We start from the raw sequence: 23,154 nt of genomic DNA on the forward strand, positions 1-23,154 counted from the left end.
TAAGGGCCACTGACGGCTGGTGAAACGAGAAATGCTGTAGGTTTTGGAACAACGTAAGTTTAGTCAACACACTTTCATTTGTGTACTTAGGATGTACTTCTTTATTAGCTACTGATCTTAATTGTCCTCACTTCCTCAGTAAATAAACTCAATAAACTACTGTTTCCGAATTATCTTGCACTTGCGTATGCATGTTAGTCAGCTGATGCATAAATTCCGCTTTGTTTCGGCAAAAGAAGAAAATTTTAACATGGCCTCAAGAGAAAAGTAGGTGTTAACCAAAATTCGCCTCCATGACGCTTCTCTGAAAGTTACAAATGGTTAACGCGCGGGGCGAAAATAAATCGCTGCTTTTGATGCTTTTTCAGCGGAATTCTGTTTAGATACTATCCAGGACAGAGGTGACACTAGATCTTTTTGGATAATTACCACGCGTGTGTGTGGAGGGGCTCCACAAGATATTTACAGAATATGAGTGTAGGTTGCAGTTTCGCATGGCACTTCGCCTCCAGCACTCGGCATTTCCCCTACATCACATCACCTGCCCCTAACCCCCACTACCACCAGCCTACGCTATCGACTTGCGCGTGTACCAGTCACGTTATTCTGTGTGCACTCCACCGACCAGACCCCAATCTCCGACTGCTTTTCCGCTTCCTACCATCCGCCCCAGCACCTATCCCCGTCTCCAGAGCTATATCCCTTCCTCTGTTTATAACCACAAACTACTACCCTAAGGAATGCGTAATATCCCTCTCCGCAGCTAACCTATGACAGCGCACGTCCTTAAACTCCTAGTGAACATGCAGTGCTTCATTTTAAGATCTCCACCTTCTCATCTATGGTGTTTACATAACTCTCAGAAAGTTTCACAAGATTTGAAACAATTATTGTGCGGTACGCTTTTGTCCAGGCTGCCGTGGGTCAACAAAGTGTGAGATTGTTTTTCTAGTTACCAGAGGTGTGGAGCATAGATAGCAACAAGAATAAACTTCAAGCAGTTGAAATGATATGTCGAGATATTATTGATTGAAATCCATGTGTGTGTGTGTTGTACTCTGTAAATCTACTCTACACTCTGCAAGCCGCCTTACGGCGTGTGACAGAGAGCAATGATATTCGTGTACCACTGTCATTTCCCCACTTTCCTGGCCATATTAAGTTTAAGTTCCCAAAAATTGTTTAAAAGCCTTTTTCTAAGTTTAATTACTTGTTCTCTTAGTATACTTGTGGAAAAATCGTTTCCACGAATTTTTCGGCAACCTTGTACTCAAGTAACAACGGGTCTGCTCAGTGCAATACGTTACAGTTGTTTGTTCACTATTGAGGGTCAACTGCCAATGGTTGCACCACGTTGTTGCCCTCTTTTGGCATTTCGCGTGATTTTTGATTCTCTGTTGAAGTCATTTCGCACGTGTGGGTGGGTGTGTTTGTGGACTCGGACCCGTGACGAAAAACGAGAGATTTGTGGAGCTCTTTCCGTGCATCTGAATGGAATGCCCCTGTTAGCAAAAAGCACGAAAGAACAATTAATATCTCCGGCAGCTCCTCACCTCGCGCCACCATTACCCACGCCTCACTTGTCTGCGGTGGTAGCTCCTCGCTTTGTATTCCAGGAAATCGGTCGCTAATGCTCGCCTCGGTGGGTGGTCTGAGCAGTTCTGGCTACCCGCGCGGCCACGACATTCACCTGACTCCCGCCTGTCCGACTTCTCGCAGTCCTGTTTCCTCGGCCGTTCTATCTCTTCTCGCTCGCCCCCACCCCCACCCCCTCCCTCTACACACACACATCTTGCTCATCCCCCCCTGCAGCCGCAGTTGTAAAGAGGAAACACTTTATACTTCCCCTCCGCCCTGCCCACTTGTTACTTATCTCTGCCACTAAACTTTTGTTTTTTTGTTTTTTACTATTTCGCCGCATCGTGCTGCAGTGTGGCGACCAGCGGAGGCGACGGACAGAGCGAGCGCACAAAGAGAGGCGGGCGTGTGTCCCTTTCCAGGAATCGCGCCTATTTCCAGGAGGCGGCGCCTTATCGGCGCCGTCCAGCGCTCCAGCGTCGGCCCGGCCGCTCCTGGAAGGGCGCCCAATCGAGCTGCATCGGCGGCCGCCCCTCCGCAGCGCTTCTTGCGGCCGCGGCGTATTAATAAGGCGTGGTATTCGGATGGGTATCGCGCGCTTCTTGCGGCGAGTGACGGACGGCCCGTGTCCGCGAGATTAGGCCGGCTCGCCACCGTGGCCGCGCTTAATTGCGCGCCATCCGTCAGGCAGCGCGCCGATGCAGCGGCGACAAAGACGGCCGACCTTCTGGGAAGGGCAGGGCCGCGCCGGCTCGGAAAAAGCGGCGCTCCGCGGCCACAGTAGCGCCTTCTTCTGACGCCGGACCTGCTAATAACGTCGGAGACGCGACGTGATACCGCCGGGCCGCATTACTCAGGCTAGCTGCAGCGACAGCGCCGCAAGGCACGCGCGCCGTGTCCCGTCCTCCCCAAACGACATTCCTCTGCAAGCGTGTGCAGTAGGCGTCTAAATGCTACCTATCTTCGCCACAGGACAATTTTCAGTTTTTTCATTTAGGCTTAGCCCGTGTGATTTGACATGGCCAGCCAAAACGTAATTATTTATTATCCGTCTTTAAGCATAAGACTGCAACAGATAGAATACCCTGTTAGGGAAATGCATTCAGTCTACAAAGTTGATTATGACCCATCTTTGACTATTGCTGAAACATTTGGGAGCCGCACCAAATAAGACTAACAAGGCATACTGAATGAATGAAGAAATTGGAGCACCAATGGTCAAACATTTGTTTGGCCTATGTGATAGTGTTACGAAGATACTCAAAGAACATTTGAAAACAACGTAAACTATACGGTGAAAACGTACTTGGAAAGTTTCTAGAATAAACTTTAAGTGATAAATATAGGGATATACTACTACCGTCTACGTATTGCTTCCATAGGTATCCTGAGGACAAGACTGGAGTGACTATTAATGGCATCTGTCCTTCCTTGAGGGATGATGGTTTAACATGCTTGCTTCAGAGTCTGCAGCGTCTTACAAGCCTGAGCGATAAATGTGAGCCGGCCGCTGGTGGCCGAGCGGTTCTGTCGCTACAGTCTGGAACCGCGCGACCGCTACGGTCGCAGGTTCGAATCCTGCCTCGGGCATGGATGTGTGTTGTCCTTAGGTTAGTTAGGTTTAAGTAGTTCTAAGTTCTAGGGGACTGATGACCTGAGATGTTAAGTCCCATAGTGCTCAGAGCCATTTGAACCATTTGATAAATGTGAAGACACGTGAGTTGCCCAATCATCACGGTCTCCCTCTCGACCTAAATGATAATATCCACAGGAAAGCCAAGCCAATACGTCTGGTATCACTTCGGTTGCAGGAGCTGCCGAAAGGGTACGTAGTACGCCTTCCAACCGCCTTTGGGGCCCCACTCCAGATTTTCTTTCAGGGTTTTCTCCCTTAGCTTTCATCCCTCCCGAGACCAACCACAAGGCAGTGGTGTGTGGAGTGACTAAAGCGCGTACTTTGGAGCAATCATTCTTCTCATGCTCTATTTGCAAATTGCAGACAAAGACCCCAAATAACTGGAACAATGGGATGTAACTTATGCCATGCTCTTCACAATGGTTTGGACACTAACAATGTAATGTAGATGTTCTTACTTACACAGGCACATAAAGGGTGATTCCGCTGCGACTGACGATGTCTTTTTAGCAACCCGCGCAACATTTGTGTCGGGAATGGTATAGACAGGCGACAGCCACGTAATTGATCTATACTGACGCGAGAAAAGTAATTCGATACCTTCTAATATCGTGTTGGACCAACTTGTGCTTGACGTTGTACAGAAACTCCTCAAATGATTGGCAGTCCCCTACACAAACAATAAGCCATGCTGACTCTATAGCCGCCCTTACCTGCGTAAATGTTGCCGGTACAGGAATTTGTGCACGAACTGACATCTCAATTATGTGCCATGAATGTTGGATATTGGTCGATCGGGGTGGCCAAGTCATTCGTTTTAATTGTTCAGAATGTTCGTCTAACCAATCGCGAACGATTGTGACCTGATAACATGACGTATTGTCCGATAACATGACGTATTGTCATCGATAAAAATATAAAGTCCATGAATGGCTGCGGTCGCAAGTTCGAATCCTGCCTCGGGCATGGATGTGTGTGACGTCCTTAGGTTAGTTAGTAGTTCTAAGTTCTAGGGGACTGATGACCTCCGATGTTAAGTCCCATAGTGCTCAGAGCCATTTGAACCATTTTTTGAACCAGTCCACTCCAGATAAACACAGCCCACACCACTATGGGCCACCAGCAGCTTGCACAGTGCTCTGCCGACAACTTGGATCTATGGCTTCGTGGGGTCTGCGCCACATTTTACGTCTAGAATTGGTTCTTACAATTTGAAAGCGGGATTCATCCGACCAGCACGGTTTCCCAGTCGTCTAGGGTCCAAGCAATATCGTCAAGAGCACAGGAGAGGCCCTGTACGCGATGACGTGCTGTTAGCAGACACTCGCGTCGAGGCCGGCCGCGATGGTCTCGCGGTTCTAGGCGCGCAGTCCGGGACCGTGCGACTTCTACGGTCGCAGGTTCGAATCCTGCCTCGGGCATGGATGTGTGTGATGTCCTTAGGTTAGTTAGGTTTAAGTAGTTCTAAGTTCTAGGGGACTGATGACCACAGCAGTTGAGTCCCATAGTGCTCAGAGCCATTTGAACCACTCGCGTCGGCCGTTTTCTGCCACAGTACGGTGACAAAAAAAAATCGCCGCACTGTCCTAACGGATACGTCATACGTCCCACATTGATTTTTGCGGTTACTTCACGCAGCACTGACAAATCTACGCAAACGCCGGTGCTGTCGGTCATTACGTGAAGGCCGTCGGCCACTGCGATGTCCGCGGTAAGAGGCAATGCCTGAAATTTGGTATTCTCGGCACACTCTTGACGCTGTGGATCTGGGCATACTGAATTCCCTAAAGATTCTCGAAATGGGATATCTCAAGCGTTTAGCTCCAACTACTATCCCGCTGTCAAAGTATGTTAATTCCGGTCTTTTGGCCATAATCGTATCGGACACCTTCTCACATGAATCCCATGAGTGCAAATGACAGCTCGCCCTTCTATTTGTTGTGCACGCAATACTACCGCCATCTGTACATGTGCATATTGTTATGCCATTAATTTTGTACCATGGGTGTACGATCTCTCTCAGAGCTTTGGGCGACTGTTAGCAAATGGAAAATACAAGCTAGGACTGGCCATCAATTACACGATATTATTGGACCAATAAATACCTGCCATACCTATCAAAGTCTCTCCAACCTTTTTTGTGTTACTAGCGGAGTAGTGACATCGTTTTTAGATGAGTCCGTAAGTTTATTCCGTCTATATTACTTATTCTTTTGTAAATGGATCAGAAACGAAAGCGTGAATGTAACAACTATCCGCTATATAACTCAATAAAAAAATTAATATGTGACTCACCGCATTAATGTGCTAAAGTAGTTTCATAAACAAGATTTGTACAATGGATCTAAGAAGTCTTCACATGTTTTACGAGTTATTCTGCGGAATTTTGACAATATGCTTCAAATATCCAGTGCAAACTGGCAAACAACATCGTTCTCTCATATCGGGTTGCCTAAAACGACATCGGTAGAGGCAGCTGAATCACCCTTCCTACACCTTATGACAAAGATAGGCCGGTATTATCATAGCACAAGTTTTTCAAAAGCGAACATTACATTACAAATTCACGGTTATTCCTAAGCCCCTCCCCCCTCCATGGTCTGCTTCCGTGGTTCCCGCTATTTCGGTGTTGTGCCGCGAGCCGTTCAGTCGTCTGATGCCCATCGCCGTGGGTAAGAGGAAAGCAAGTCTACACCAGCGCCATGGATATAGGAATCGCCCTTTGTTTTTCGATCGTACATAAATGATAATTTTATTGAGTATTTTAATTCTGACCTTGACAACTACAGATTTTAACTAAGTCTTTTTAGAGATAAAAGCAAATCAGAGAAATCTACTTAATACAGTATGTGCATATGTAATGTAACAAATGTACCAGACGCCACCTGTCTGTAAGTGTTTTATAATTAATATGAATGACATGCATTCTGCCAATAGATTTAATGTGACGCAGCATGTGAAGGTTGCTGTGTGTGGACGGGTTACTCCTGTAACCGAAATTGCACGTACATTCTGGTACATTTGATGTTGATCTCGATAGGATGAAATAGGTTTGCGTTTGTGAGATAGTAAATTAGTATCATTGTCATTTCAGATCTGAAAATGGTTCTACAGGAACCGAAACCGGTCATGTGAATAATATTTTTCAAATCAAGAGGGATTACAAGTAACGTTGTACAACCAGTGACTGCGGTATCCCATCAGACATTATGTCTGTTTTTGCAAACATAATGCCTTATCGGCCGAAACCGGTCGAAATTTTTGAAAATAAAAAGAAAAACGCAACTAGGGCTGGCATTTTATTTCATAACATAGTTGCGTATCCTGCATCAACGTGCTCCACACGTTGCACAAGAAATTATTCCCTTGGTATCATATAGTGGCACCTAAACATTTCATGGTAACAGAGAGTGTTAAGGCAGTTTTGGGAGATCGCGAGGTTCTAATCATCGTCTGACGACGCAAAATTTCGTCTTCCCATGGCTCTAATGGAAACGATACCGCTTATTTTACTTACCATCCTTGACCTACACGAGTAGGTGCTCCGTCTCTGGTGACCTTGGCGCGGAGTGGACGGTAAATCATAATCTGTTTTTTTTTTTTATTCGACGTCCTCAGCCGCCCTAAATAGAAACATTGTCTTGGGTCTGACATGCTCAAACGTTTACTGCGAGTGTAGTGCCTTCGGTACCATTGTGCAGTTTAGATGGTCGATACTCGTAGGTACGTTTAGAACTGGTTTTTCTGTGCTAGTCGTTGCTTAGAGAACTGAGGGAAGAAGAGAGGACAATAAGCAACACAACAATCCCAAAACAAAATTAGAGGTTAATGTTTATTTATTAGGAAACCTAGAGTAGATGTTAGATTTAGATGAAGAGCTACGAACCGCGTTCGGTGCCTTGATGGACAATTCCATGAAACTCATCGTCATACACACTTGGTGAAGGGACGTTCTTCCACTATCATCTTTCCTATCTTCTGTTTTTACTCTTCCTAAAAAGTTGGTTATGGTTTATACACTCCTGGAAATGGAAAAAAGAGCACATTGACACCGGTGTGTCAGACCCACCATACTTGCTCCGGACACTGCGAGAGGGCTGTACAAGCAATGATCACACGCACGGCACAGCGGACACACCAGGAACCGCGGTGTTGGCCGTCGAATGGCGCTAGCTGCGCAGCATTTGTGCACCGCCGCCGTCAGTGTCAGCCAGTTTGCCGTGGCATACGGAGCTCCATCGCAGTCTTTAACACTGGTAGCATGCCGCGACAGCGTGGACGTGAACCGTATGTGCAGTTGACGGACTTTGAGCGAGGGCGTATAGTGGGCATGCGGGAGGCCGGGTGGACGTACCGCCGAATTGCTCAACACGTGGGGCGTGAGGTCTCCACAGTACATTGTCGCCAGCGGTCGGCGGAAGGTGCACGTGCCCGTCGACCTGGGACCGGACCGCAGCGACGCACGGATGCACGCCAAGACCGTAGGATCCTACGCAGTGCCGTAGGGGACCGCACCGCCACTTCCCAGCAAATTAGGGACACTGTTGCTCCTGGGGTATCGGCGAGGACCATTCGCAACCGTCTCCATGAAGCTGGGCTACGGTCCCGCACACCGTTAGGCCGTCTTCCGCTCACGCCCCAACATCGTGCAGCCCGCCTCCAGTGGTGTCGCGACGGGCGTGAATGGAGGGACGAATGGAGACGTGTCGTCTTCAGCGATGAGAGTCGCTTCTGCCTTGGTGCCAATGATGGTCGTATGCGTGTTTGGCGCCGTGCAGGTGAGCGCCACAATCAGGACTGCATACGACCGAGGCACACAGGGCCAACACCCGGCATCATGGTGTGGGGAGCGATCTCCTACACTGGCCGTACACCACTGGTGATCGTCGAGGGGACACTGAATAGTGCACGGTACATGCAAACCGTCATCGAACCCATCGTTCTACCATTCCTAGACCGGCAAGGGAACTTGCTGTTCCAACAGGACAATGCACGTCCGCATGTATCCCGTGCCACCCAACGTGCTCTAGAAGGTGTAGGTCAACTACCCTGGCCAGCAAGATCTCCGGATCTGTCCCCCATTGAGCATGTTTGGGACTGGATGAAGCGTCGTCTCACGCGGTCTGCACGTCCAGCACGAACGCTGGTCCAACTGAGGCGCCAGGTGGAAATGGCATGGCAAGCCGTTCCACAAGACTACATCCAGCATCTCTACGATCGTCTCCATGGGAGAATAGCAGCCTGCATTGCTGCGAAAGGTGGATATACACTGTACTAGTGCCGACATTGTGCATGCTCTGTTGCCTGTGTCTATGTGCCTGTGGTTCTGTCGGTGTGATCATGTGATGTATCTGACCCCAGGAATGTGTCAATAAAGTTTCCCCTTCCTGGGACAATGAATTCACGGTGTTCTTATTTCAATTTCCAGGAGTGTATGAAGAGAGAAACTCGTTGCGTTGAGTAGCCTACGACCACTCATGTATGGTGATCCACTGGCACGCATGAGGTCTTAAATGAGAGTCGCGGGCTGGACATATTTTAGTGGTACAATAGGAAGTCCTCTCTGCCATGCACTTCAAAGTGGTTTTCAGAGTTTAAATGTAGATTTAGAAAAACAGCCGATGCGGTAATCCATCACGAAGGGCTTTATTTAACAAATGTAAGAGATTTGATTTTCCTAAATGCGTTAACAACCATATTAATTCTTAGTACAGACATGTGGTACAATGACTTAGACAGAAAATTTAGAGAATTTCGGGCTTTACACATTTCTTTGCGCATACCATTTTCCAGTACCCTCCGCAGTACAAATGAGTGTAGGAACGAATCTCGCCGGCAATTCGGAAGAAACCGGCGCAACATTCGGTGCACTTTATTGCCGTAAATCGTGTGATCGGCAACTCCGGTGTCAGCTAAACTACGACGACAGAATTTTTTCAACTGTCGCCATGCGAACCAAGTACGTTCTGCTTTAGAGGCCGCGACGTCGGTGCGATTTCACAGTCACAGCGTCGTACAATTCCTCGTGGAAGATAAATCTCCCCGCGAGGGAACAAGAATGAATCTGCTCGTAAAGTCGGCTCAGGAATCTTAAGCTTTCTCCGAGTCACGAATTCTGTCGTAGCCCGCGGCGCGTTAGGAAGCGCACGCGGTGTTAGACAAAAGTTGTGGGAGGATAATGGAGAGGTGAGACGGGCGCGGCGCTTTATTTGTTACCTTGTCGGGACGGACGCGTCTCGTCCGCGATGCGTCTGCCCGGCCCGCGTTCCCCGGCGCCGACAGTCGTAAAAGCGCGGCGTGGATGCTGCGGTCGCGGCGGCTCAACAAAGGCCTCTTTGGTTATGCACCGGCAGCCGGGGAGGGGGGGCAGTGCGCTGCGGAGTCGCGTCTCCGTAGACACACCTGTGCACAGACAGGGCTCCGAGACGACCCGTCTCACACGACACACCCAGCAGCTAGAGACGGACAAAGCAAAATACTACCACAGCAACAACTCGGATGCTGCCAGCAACAGTCGACAACCAATCATCCACTAAGCGTCGTGCAAGACGCCATCCTCGCACTCAATAACGGGGAAATTTGCGGTGAGCGATACACACTGATCAGCCAGAACATTATAACGACCGGTATGTTCACCTTTGGCACGGATTAGCAACGGCGACGCACCGTGGCACGGAAGCGACGCCTTTGCAGGTCGCTGGAGGGAGTTGGCACAACATCTACAGGCACAAAGTCATGTAATTCGTACAAATTCCGGGAAGGCAGCGATGAACTACGGCACCACTTTCAGTCACAGCACAGACGTGTTCAGTCGGGCTCCGATCTGGTGATTTGGGGGCCAGCACATCAACGGAACTCACCAATGTGTTCCTCGAACCACTCCATCACACTCCCAGTCTTGTGACATGGCGCATTATCTTGCTGAAAAATGCCACTGCCGTCGGGAGACATGATCGTCATGAAGGGATGTAAGCGGTCTGCAACCAGTGTACGATACTCCTTGGCCGTCATGGTGCCTTGCACGAGTTCCACTGGATCAATGGGTGCCCACGTGAATGATCCCCAGAGCGTAATCGAGCCACCGCCAGCTTGTCTCCGTCATGCAGTACAGGTGTCAAGGAGCTGTTACCATGGAAGACGATGGATTCACGGCCTCCCATCGGCATGATGAAGAAAGTATCGCGATTCGTCAGAGCATGCATTGCTCTGCCACTGCGCCAACTTTAGTTGTATTTGGCGATGGCGTGGTGTTAACACTGGCACATGCATGGGTCGTCATCTGTGGAGGACTGAGTTGACGATGACAGCGAACTACCTCGGAATTGTCGCAGGCCAGAAACTCAGCTGGCGGGAGGATATCACACAAATCCACAAGAACGTACCACAGCGCGCTGGAGCCCTCTGTGCTCTCATCAACGGGAATTCTTCACTGAACTGCAGTTTCCATATCTACCACATGGGTTCTGGCCTGTTGTAGACTACGCTTGTGAGATTTGGGTCAACGCTTACCCTTCGCAAGACAAACGGATTTAGAGCCTACAAAATTAGATCCTACACACGGTGTGAGCCGGCCGCGGTGGCCGTGCGGTTCTGGCGCTGCAGTCCGGAACCGCGAGGCTGCTACGGTCGCAGGTTCGAATCCTGCCTCGGGCATGGGTGTGTGTGATGTCCTTAGGTTAGTTAGGTTTAAGTAGTTCTAAGTTCTAGGGGACTTATGACCTAAGATGTTGAGTCCCATAGTGCTCAGAGCCATTTGAACCATTTGAACACGGTGTGCAACATACGGCGAACTTTTCCACATCGGAATATCCATGAAGCTGCTGAAGAACAACTTGTAATCAAGGGATTTACGAATTCTGCACGGAAAATTGTGCTCTCGCACATGAATGTCTACCAGTCCACTCATTCGCTATTTGCCAGGCGAAAGAAAACTTACCGACCGCTACAAGCCTCCAGTTGCCCTGCATTAAGCGGCAGGGCACCTTAAACGAAGGGCAAGAACACCTTCTTAATACTGTACCCAGATGACACGTGACAAACTCGAAAATCAACGCCAGAATCGTACCCCACAATAAAAAGGATGCAGGCAAAGCCTTCGCGTTAATGTTTGCGTAACAACAAGCTGTGGAAATAACGTCTTTCCCAAATCAGAAGAAGAAGCAGACGTTCGCTTGCACCAAGACGTAAGTGTCTGATGACCCGGAGACTACGATGTAATTTCCCTGCTCGCTCAGAAAAGACAAGGATACTCGTTCTGCGTACGAGTAAAAGATAAACACGATTCGAGTTCCGGTATGCAGTTCTACATCGAAATTTATACTCCACACGCACTTTACGGTACAGTGTGCATTCACCCCTTCCTCTTTATATCCTCTGGCGCCTTCCACCCACGTGTTGAGGATGGCGGATACAGCAATGAGGGCAATGCTGTTCATTATTTACCAGTAAAGTGCCGAGTCGTTGACAGTTCGAGCTGTACCTCCAGTAAACGACGGTCGACCACAGTATTAGGACATTCTGTATGGTGTCACTATACCATGAGTTTGCACTTTTGGTCACTAAATTCTACATAAAACGGTTCTGATTAAAAGTGGCCTCATTACTAAGCGAATAAAGCCCAAAGGATAACATTACTACGCACTGTGACGGCCCTTTAGGTACAATTCAATAGAGGCACACACAATTAACTCAATGGATAGTCTTTTGCATCTGGAATAATATGCTGTTGTTAGCTGCGAAAATTTTTCATCACTGACTCTAAAGTTGAAAAAATCTGGAAATTTTTCTAAGGTCTTATGGGACCAAACTGTTGATATCATCGGTCCCTAAGCTTACGCACTACTTAATCGAACTTAAACTTACGCGAAGGACGACACACACATCCATGCCTGAGGGAGGACTCGAACCTCCGCCGGGACCAGCCGCACAGTCCATGACTGCAGCGCGTTAGACGGTCATCTATCAGTTCTTGCACCAGGCATCTGTTATTTACAAGTCTTCCTACATTTCTGTACATTATTTTCAAGTTCTTAATAATGGAATATTCAGAATATGCTATTTGTATATTGCAGTGCCTGTGTTATTCTGACTGCGATGTGAAGTTCCTTTGGACACGCATGGGTGTCGACAGGAACAGGCACGGCGGCGACTACAGCCGTTATGAACTACATTAAATGTATTTCCAGAGGAACTTTACATCGCAATCAGAATAATACAGGCACTGCAATATCGGGTTTCTCTGCCGATACCGGGCAAGCGACTTTCAAAGTGGAATGTCTGGCCAGTACGGGAATATACATAATGGATCGAGTCAGGTCGTAGACGCATGGTTGACGACATATGGATGTTTGGGTCTGGCCTTGAGGCGTGCACGGATAGCCGAATGGTGAGGCGACCGCTCGCGATAAGCGAGAAATACGGGTTCGAGTCCCGGTCCGGCACAAATTTTCACTGTCATTCCATTATACAGCGGATGGTTGACGTTATTCGCAATTGCGAATACATTTAATGTATTCACATTATGTTTGAGTCTCATATTGTTGTCACAGATGACAAAGATAGTTCGCAGGAAACAACTCAAAATCTAAGACTAAATAAAGCCCTACAGACCACGCAAAATCTAGCGCCTTGTCACGTTAATTAAAGGGTTTATGCACTTCTGGCTGTCATCTCAATAGTTTCTCTATGTAGAAGTTAACACAAAGTTAACTCAATGGTCTATTCCCTTTTCCTGTAACAAGACAAATCCTCATTTTATTTTTATCCAAAACTTTCCAACTTTCCTTGCCTTTTTATCTTTTTTTCATTGCACCCGCAGAGCACAGTCTAAATTGCCTCAGCTATTCTCCAGCTTACAAACAATCATAAATTACAATTACATTATCTACAGGTATTACTATCGTTACTCTTTCTACATGACTGATTCTATACAAAAATTAGACTTATTGTGATACACATAGATTAGACGACATGCACCATAGTTTCTATCTTCATCAGTTTTTCGACTTATTTCCATCTTTGTGTTTATTTCCTCACCTCCATGTAACCGCTAGACCCAACATCCTCTAAAGGGTGAACCAGAACTTCATCGCAAAAATTTCTGGGGTAGTAGAATAGACAAAAATAAGAAAAAGTGCCAAGTAAACATGGACTATAAAAAGGCATACCTTAAGAGGTGTGAGCACTTGTTCATCTTCGATACAGTGAAACAAATTTCTACTACTGAGCAATCACTTCTTCAGCGGAAGAAATTTGTTTCACTCTATCGAAGATGAACAAGTGCTCACACCTCTTAAGGTATGCCTTGTAAAGCCCATGTTTACTGGACTTTTTTTTCTTGTTTTGTGCCATACTACCAAATGTGAAAGTTCGTGGGTGGGATCTTGATTCACTCTGTAGAAGTCTTTGGATATTGTAGTCTTGGTCTGCTGCTACAAGTTGTTACCTCTACTGCTCGTTCCACTATCATCCATAGTTGATATACTGATAAACTATGAAGAATGACTATTTTCTTACGCAAGTGACGGTATTATGGCATTTTAAAAGACAAACAGATGCACAAATACACCGCCTGACAAAATAAGGTGTAGCATCCAGGAGAGGAGACGGGAAAGAAAATAAAATTTTCAGGTTGAGAGACTAAGTGATGTTATTCCGAGAGGTAAAACATTTGGACGCAGGTTTTGGCGTCAGCATTCAATTATTGTCAGGCGTGACCTGGAGCCATACCCGATGGCTTCCAAGAGCACGGCTGTGTCTCTCCGAAATAATGAAAGAATGGCAGCTCTCCTAATTTCAGCGCCATACTCGCTGACGATGTTCATGTGGAGTAGTGCAGAAGCGTGATTCATTACTCACGACGAAACGATGGCATTCGTCAGCGCCCATGCTTGCCGGTCACGGCACCACACCAAATGCAGCCGTTTGTGTTGTGGTGTTAACGGCAGCCCACGCACTGGACAGTTCTTCCCTTGTTCGACTGCTGCTAGACTCCGACAAGTGATGTGTGTGATGACGCAGAATGTTACTGTATTTCCATTATCTGTTCTCGGGTGACGTGTTCGATCGAAACTTGAAAGACGAATATGCCAGGCCTCACGTTACCATGCAGTACGAATGCTGATATTTTTAAAAATATCGGGAATACAATATATATCAATATTTAGAAGAACATCATTATAGGCTGTGATATATCGTAAAATCGTATAGATACATCGACTACAAAATTATCGACGTAGCGGCATGTAAAATATCAGTTGGATGTTGTAAATATACTGCCAGTTTTAGAGCTGTATACCTCATATTTAAGTAATGATTTATTATTATATATTCTGTATATCAAGAAGCTAGCAGCCTTCTTGTCCCCCTTACACCAGCAATTGAAAGAAAGGCGACACAAGTTCACCCTTAGCGATAACACTTCATGTCGACTTCCCTGTTTTTGCATTTCAGCATTTTCGGCCACTGTTTTTGAAGAATGATTATTGGATGAAATAGCACACTATTTGCGTTAAAATTGTTTTTTAACACAACTGGTGTACTATTCTTTCACATCCGACACTTGTTATTCCATTCACATCGCTTCCTCAGTGCAATTGGACTACTACTTTGTGCCACCTATGCGTGTTTTACACAGTCCAAGAGAAAGACTGGATTTAATGAACGCTCAAAAAGTAGTAAGACTCCTTCACACAGTGAAACTGAAATTATGTCCTACAACAATTTGAAATATTTACCGAAAATCGCGAAAAAAAATGTACAATAAAAGTATTGGAACTCGGAATTGCCGCATGGATATCGAAATATCGGGAAAGAAATGCACACCGATATGTTTGCAATTTGCAATAGTATCGATACATCGCTATTTTGTCAACAGCCCTAATGTACAGTCCAACATCCGGCTAGTGCCACATTCGATTGTCCTACAAATCAGGATACTACACTAATCGACCAGCTGGCAAAATAAAGACCCACTGTGAGGCCCCCTTTAGACTCTGCCATGTGCCGATGACACTCTCTCACACGAGTACGCGGCCTTCACAGTGATCACTCAACATCTGACAGGCCTGGTAACAAAACTGAACACAGAGATCTCTTAACGGTCCCTTGTAGCCGTTCTACCTACGACAGAGAACTGCAACTCTAATCATTTACGTATCCGCCAATAACGCATACGGGTACGGAGTTGCGCTGACATCCGACTGTGTCTTCCGCCTACTTCGCTTTTTTTTGTCACACAGTGTAAATAATCGAATAAATGATGCACGGTCTCTGCGTTGGCGCGTGTGCACTTGTTTTTTTTTCATTTTTTTTTCTTTTTTCGGAGAGCTCGTGACGTACTCTTTCTGCGCGATGCGGCCCGGCAGCTTAGTCAGCGGCAGGCAAATGAGGCTGGCGACTGCCTGGTGGGCGGGGGCGAGGCGCGTAGATAAGCGCCGACCCGTGTCTCCAGGTGGCTGCGTGGGTGGCGGCGGCGGCGGCTGCGGCAGCGGGACGGAGCCACGCCACAGCGCCGCTCGTTGCGTTGTGACCATTCGAAACTTCACACGACTTGTCTTGGCCTCTTCACTAACACACTTCCCCGGTCTGGCACCTCCAGCTGATGAAATACTGTCGCGAAATAGTTTATGTCGGGAATGTTACCCGTTGTTGATGCCGGTAATATTACGGGAGCACTTCGGCCGCCCTGTTAGTGCCTTTTCTTTTTAATGTATTTCCTTGTATAAGGGCCGGCCGCAGTGACCGAGCGGTTCTAGGCGCTCCCGTTCGGAGCCACGCGGCTGCTACGGTCGCAGGTTCGAATCCTGCCTCGGACGTGGATGTGTGTGATGTCCTTAGGTTAGTTAGGTTTAAGTAGATCTGAGTCTAGGGGACTGATGACCTCAGATGTTAAGTCCCATAGTGCTTAGAGCCATTTGAACCATTTTGCTCGTTTGTCCTGTTATCGTAAGATAAGACTCATGTTCTTGCCAGATCAACGGTGAAGTTTTAACAGCGTTTAGCTTCCGAAAAACGAAGTATGAAAAATAAACAATGTTATCGTTGATATGTGCCGATTTTTCATAACTGAAGTAAAAGCGCACCCTCTGGACTATGATCAGATGAGAGGAATCACTAAATTTGACGCAACAAACGCGTGACTACTACTATAATCTTACCTAAGATTGTTAATTCTGTTATGTATACTGTTTCCTCAGACTGAAGTGTTGTTTAATAGTGAATCTTAAGACGGCTTCTGTTTTTATAAATAAACGAATAGTATACTGCATCAGGAAAAAGGAATTTGAATTTATAAAATGGATTACACTGTGGACAGTATGACTGACCAACGTTAAAAAAAAGAAGTCTGTACATTTTCCACTGCGCTCACACTGACACCACGCAACTAATGGCGTATTTAATGGCAGTCGCCACTCGTGTTTTTCATGCGACAGCTATTGTTGTATTTGACACTTGTCTTGCGTTTACGTCTGTCAGATTCATGTAGCAGTAACTGTTGCTTTCTTTGGTATATCGTTTATTAGTATGCATTTCTCATAATTCCATAATGAAAGCTGTATCTCGCTCTGAGATATTTCTACCACCGAAACTCCAATTAGAGTTTGTCACCCGCCCCCCCCCCCCTTCCCCCCAACTCTTTATAATATCTTTTCCAGTCAGACCGAGACTGACTGCAAGAGATCCTCAGGAAGAAGGCAATTTACGAAACCCTAGTCTGACCAGTACTTGAATATTGCTCGTCAGTCAGGATTCCGTACCGGAAAGGATTCGTAGAGGAAATAGAGAAGGCCAAAAGAAGAGCAGCGCGTTTTGTCACGTAGATGCTCGTTCAACTCCAGTAATAGACGTTACGACATCGCGATGCGGTTTGCTGTTAGAGTTCCGAGCGTGTACTTTTCTAGAAAAATCAATCAATAGATTACTCTCTCCTTCGCACAGCACAAGATTCGAGCTCACACAAAGGTTTAACCACAATCTTTCATCCAGGAGACCATTCGCGACTGGAACAGGAAAGGGGAGAAGTGACAGTGGTACTCGAAGTACCCTCCACCACTCACCGTAACATGGCTCCCTGAGTATAGATATAGATGCGTATTACTTCACCAACGCAAGCGGAGGAGGCACGAAAAGCAGAAACGTTGAAACGTTGCTGGTGCAGAGCCTCGGACGCGCTAGCCGTGTGATGCCACGGGGCAGCGTTTAGCGGTGGAGCTGCGGGCGGAACAGAAGCGCCGGCTGATCGGCCCCTCAAAGAGCCGACAGCCAACTTATCTGGCCGGCAGCCTTTCAGCCGCATCCATCAAACGCCGACATTTATGGGAAGGAGGGCCCCGCTATTGGAGCCGCGTCGTTTTTATATTAGTTTCCACGTTTATAAATCCGTACCCTCGTGAATTCCATATCCCCCAGCCCCCCTCCCCCAACTTTTTATACTCTCTTTTTTCCTTTTTTTAGCTCTTTCAGATTTACACCCGTCATTCAATTTAACGCAATCCATGTCCTGTGAAAGGCCTCGAGTATTTGTACACACTTTTGTCTCTTGGCTATGTAAACAAACGCACTTTGGTTGGGATTTTCGGCCGCTTTCATTCACTGCCCGAAAGAAATGCGTCTAACACGGGTACAATCGACTCTGAGTTTCCTTTTATTGTCAGTAGCGCAAAATGGCTGTGAGACGTAATTATTGCAATTATACGAACGAGAGAAGAGCAAGGAAATAATTTGGAAAATCAAATTCACCTAAAACCACTTGTGATATTAGAGGAATTGAAGTAATCGCAACCTACCTTAACAGAGACTGTTTACCGTGTTAATATGACTATCGTGACTGAATTACGTATCATTTTTAACAGTTTCTCTAAAAAAAAATATTATTGATTTGTACCTGGCAGGCAACAAAAGCTCGCCTACTTGTATTTCGCCGATGAGTATCGAATCATTGTTACGTTGTACGTGTATTTATGTTTATGACCCCGTTAAAGGAAACACAATACACAAGAAACCTTATTCACTGCTCTGCTCTTTCTGGTTCTGCAGGTTCTTCTTCATTAAGACAATTTGAGATGTTGAACATGAAGTCCCATTTTTTGGGCTGCTTGTATCTGTACTTCAAAACTGATTGTTCATATCGTATTAAATACTCAGAAATGTTGTTCGCGTCTAATTCAAGCGGCAAATATTAAAGTATGATGTATATAAATACCTACTCTCTTTATTTATGATTTTACACTTCTTTTTTTAGGTAGAGGCTAGCAGTTCTGTAGGTGCTGATTTTCAGATATTTTGAAAGACAATTTACATACGTTCGTAAATATTTATGCTGTGAAAGACTGATTTTGACATGTCGATAATTATGATGATGATGATGATGTGCACTGTTCTATAACTGTTGAGTATAATTATGGGGAGGGCTTCTGTAGCCGTGGGTGAAGGATTTGGATGCGGATAGTATTGAAGGAATATCATATGAAATTAATGTGGGTATGTATGGGGATGTGGGACGTGGGTGTCCGAAGGTGAATTAAGCCTGTCATTTGGGAGGACGACAGTGGTTAGCCACCTGCATCTTGAAAGGGGTGGGAGGTGTATGGTACGGTTAGCAAGAAGGATAGATCTCACAGATGAATTTTGGGAGTGGAATAGTAACACGGAACTATTTTGAGTATTTAAAGATGCCAGTTCTGTTTTGGTTATTTAGTGGGTGCAAAATCTTAATGTTCGTCCTGCGTATTTTACTGATTTTATGAGGTGGATGGGACAGAAATGAACAGTTAGATAGTCGTCTATATGTCGATGAACTGTGGTGCCTTCTCCTATAACTATCGCGTTGGTTTTAGTAGGATTGATCTAGAGATGCCACTGACTACATCAGTCGCCGAAGTTTCTAAGGTGAAATTGCATGTTTCAAGCTAGCAATCTACAATTAAATGAATCAACTTTCATCTGCATAACGAGATGCAAGGAGAAGGGCACGGTAAGATGAGGAATAAATGAATCTTGCAGCCGATACACCTTTCGCAACAGTTAATCTTCTGGTGGGAAACGCATGGCTCGCGTGCTACACGGTACGGATGCGCCGCGAGAGGCCTACGGTTGAACCCTGGCCGCATGGCGCTGATCCAGACGTACGAGTGTGAACGCGGTCGGCGGCTGACGGCAGGCGGTCAGGTTCTGCACACGGCCTCCCAATGCGTGAAGTAGCACCGGTTTTTACGAGACTGCGACCCCCATGACCGTCTGTGGCCAGCCAGAGTGGGCGGAGTCAGCTGAGGAGTATCCACGGGGCCGGCCTGCTGGAGAACGCTTACTGCTCCAGCCACACTAACCTCTCCTCTCCTACCCCGAAACCTCCCGATTTCCATCACTTCCATAAATCTAGCACCGACCAGCCGGCAGCTTCATCCGTGACTACCATCACACTCTCTCAACCTTACACCTAACCGTTCTCCACATCCTAAAAAATGGTTCAAATGGCCCTGAGCACTATGCGACTTAACTTCTGAGGTCATCAGTCGCCTAGAACTTCGAACTAATTAAACCTAACTAACCTAAGGACATCACACACATCCATGTCCGAGTCAGGATTCGAATCTGCGACCGTAGCGGTCGCTCGGCTCCAGACTGTAGCGCCTAGAATAGCACGGCCACTCCGGCCTGCTCCACATCCTATCCCAAGGAAACTTGAACCACCTCACCACCAGAGAACGCTCTTAGAATATCTAACTACCTCCCTCTACAAACAGGAAGTGTTTAGATCTCGACGAATTTGTGTTCTCAGGACTGCCTCCGGTGTAACGGTTGCGGCCAATATTTACCTGATAGGATTCGTATCGAGTACAAAGGACAGATGGGGTATTTATACGGTCGCGCATGGACCCAGCAATAGTAATAACGTTTTCGAGAGATCGCATTTGTTTTAGTGTGAAATATGTCACCTGTCCTCTTGAGCTGGTCCTCCATCTCTTATGACCTCTATAACGTGTCACCATCTACCCATTCTATCTACTGGTAGCAGAGGCACAACAAGCAAAGAGCTCTTGTTGCTCCAGACTGAAAACGCCAACTCTCACCAAGTGAGATATCACGGATGTTGAGGAACCAGGCTTGTATCACAAGTGATCGTCCGACCACTCTGAAATAGGCTGTATGAAGGTTGCCGGAGTGCTTCATCAAACACGCGACGGACGCTTTCCTCCCGAATCGCTCCGATTTTGGTACCGCGGTAGACTAGTGGCGCATTGCTGAACATCCAGTGAGAGACTGCTGACACTGCCGTAAGCTCCGCTATCAGCGCCTGTCGCAGCCACAACCTCCGGTAGTTGTCTGTGGATAGAAGGGCCAGCCCTCGACCCCACAGCCGTCGACGAGTGTAGTATCGCCTACAACCGATAGCGGCACTAAGCTTAGAAGTATTCGTCTTAAGCATAGTGTCCTAGAATTAGCCTACAAATAGTTGCCATTAAGCAGCTCTGACCACAGTACTACATCTACATTTATACTCCGCAAGCCAACCAACGGTGTGTGGCGGAGGGCACTTTACGTGCCACTGTCATTACCTCCCTTTCCTGTTCCAGTCACGGGTAGTTCGCGGAAAGAACGACTGCCGGAAAGCCTCCGCGGGCGCTCGAATCTTTCTAATTTTACATTCGTGATCTCCTCGGGAGGTATAAGTAGCGGTAGCAATATATTCGATACCTGATCCAGAAACGCACCCTCTCGAAACCTGGACAGCAAGCTACACCGCGATGCAGAGCGCCTCTCTTGCAGAATCTGCCACTTGAGTTTGCTAAACATCTCCGTAACGCTATCACGGTTACCAAATAACCCTGTGACGAAACGTGCCGCTCGTCTTTGGATCTTCTCTATCTCCTCCGTCAACCCGACCTGGTACGGATCCCACACTGATGAGCAATACTCAAGTATGGGTCGAACGAGTGTTTTGTAAGCCACCTCCTTTGTTGATGGATTACATTTTTTAAGGACTCCCCCAATGAATCTCAACCTGGTACCCGCCTTACCAACAATTAATTTTATATGATCATTCCACTTCAAATGGTTCCGTACGCATACTCCCAGATATTTTACAGAAGTAACTGCTACCAGTATTTTTTCCGCTATCATATAATCATACAATAAAGGATCCTTCTTTCTATGTATTCGCAATACATTACATTTATCTATGTGAAGGGTCAGTTGCCACTCCCGGCACCAAGTGCCTATCCGCTGCAGAGCTTCCTGCATTTCGCTGCAATTTTCTAATGCTGCAACGTCTCTGTATACTACAGCATCATCCGCGAAAAGCCGCATGGAACTTCCGACACTATCTACTAGGTCATTTATATAATTGTGAAATACAATGGTCCCATACCACTCCCCTGTGGCACGCCAGAGGTTACTTTAACGTCTGTAGACGTCTCTCCATTGAGAACAACATGCTGTGTTCTGTTTGCTAAAAGCTCTTCAATCCAGCCACACAGCTGGTCTGATATGCCGTACGGTCTTACGCAGTGCGGAACTGTATCTAACGCCTTCTGGAAGTCAAGGAAAATGGCATCTCCCTGGGAGCCTGTATCTAATATTTTCTGGGTCTCATGAACAAATAAAGCGAGTTGGGTCTCACACGATCTCAGTTTCCGGAAACCATGTTGATTCCTACAGAGTAGATTCTGAGTTTCCAGAAATGACATGATACGCGAGCAAAAAACATGTTCTAAAATTGTACAACAGATCGATGTCAGAGATACAGGCCTATAGCTTTGCGCATCTGCTCGACGACCCTTCTTGAAAACTGGAACTACCTGTGCTCTTTTCGAATCATTTGGATCCTTCCGTTCCTCTAGAGACTTGCGGTACACGGCTATTAGAAGGGAGGTTTCCCATGGCTGAAAGCCAGGACTGAAACCGTGTCTCAAATGTATCCTGTTGGGACTCCCCTCTGCTCCATTAACAGATCTACTGGTAACTGGCTGAAAAGTCCCTGACTGTAGTAAAGACTAAAAGCAAAATGTAGTTACCATCAATGGGAAAATTGAACTGAACACCACAGTGGACTATTTGGCATAACTCCTGTTGGAGCTGGTCTATCTTCTGCTTTCCTCAAACTTTTGAAGTGGCTTGCAGTTAGTGAGGGATCTACAGAGTGCTAGGGGTGTAAGTGCATTGGTTTCTTAATACGTACCGACTCAAATGTGTTGTTTTTTCTCCGCGTCTGACAGTCTTCCCTCAGACACGTCAAGTAAATTATTTCCTGGAGTTTTCTGCACGGCCCTAACTGCACCACTAAGCGGATTACGCCTGCCAGTATAGGCTGACCATTTTGGGTCCACATTCCACACTTCAACATCTGATCCGCTGCCCAGAGCAATGTAAGCATTACCGAGTGAGGTGGCGCAGTGGTTAGTACGTTGGACGCGAATTCGCGAGGACGACGGTTCAAATCCGCGTGCGGCCATCCCAATTTAGTTTTTCCTTGGTCCATGCAAATTATCTAGGAACTGTTAGCAGCAGCTACAGTGTAAAAGCTCGGCCATGGAAGCGAAAAGTGACATAGGCTGTAAGGGTAGCCACATGCCTGCAAAATGCTATACAGTGGAAGAAATAATGACAACTGAGGGGAAAATAAAATATATAAAATCGAGCGAGGTGGCGCAGTGGTTAGGATATTGGACTCGCATTCGGGAAGACGGCGGTTCAACCCAGCGTCGGTCCATCCTGATTTATGTTTTCCGTGGTTTCTCTAAATCGCTTCAGGCAAATGCCGAGATGGTTCCTTTAAAAGGGTACCACCGTCTTCCTTCCCTCACTAATCCGATGGGACCTATGACCAGCCGGCCGGAGTGGCCGAGCGGTTCTAGGCGCTACAGTCTGGAACCGCGCGACCGCTACGGTCGCAGGTTCGAATCCTGCCTCGGGCATGGATGTGTGTGATGTCCTTAGGTTAG

General features: G+C 46.8%; 1 protein-coding gene across 1 annotated transcript in view; it reads left to right on the forward strand.

Moving 5' to 3' along the window:
* Positions 1 to 23,154, forward strand: part of LOC126204372 (LIM/homeobox protein Lhx1) — a 487,576-nt gene that overhangs the window by 275,312 nt on the left and 189,110 nt on the right. The window lies entirely within an intron of this gene.

Source organism: Schistocerca nitens, chromosome 9 (assembly GCF_023898315.1).
Source record: "Schistocerca nitens isolate TAMUIC-IGC-003100 chromosome 9, iqSchNite1.1, whole genome shotgun sequence".
Taxonomy (NCBI): domain Eukaryota; kingdom Metazoa; phylum Arthropoda; class Insecta; order Orthoptera; family Acrididae; genus Schistocerca; species Schistocerca nitens.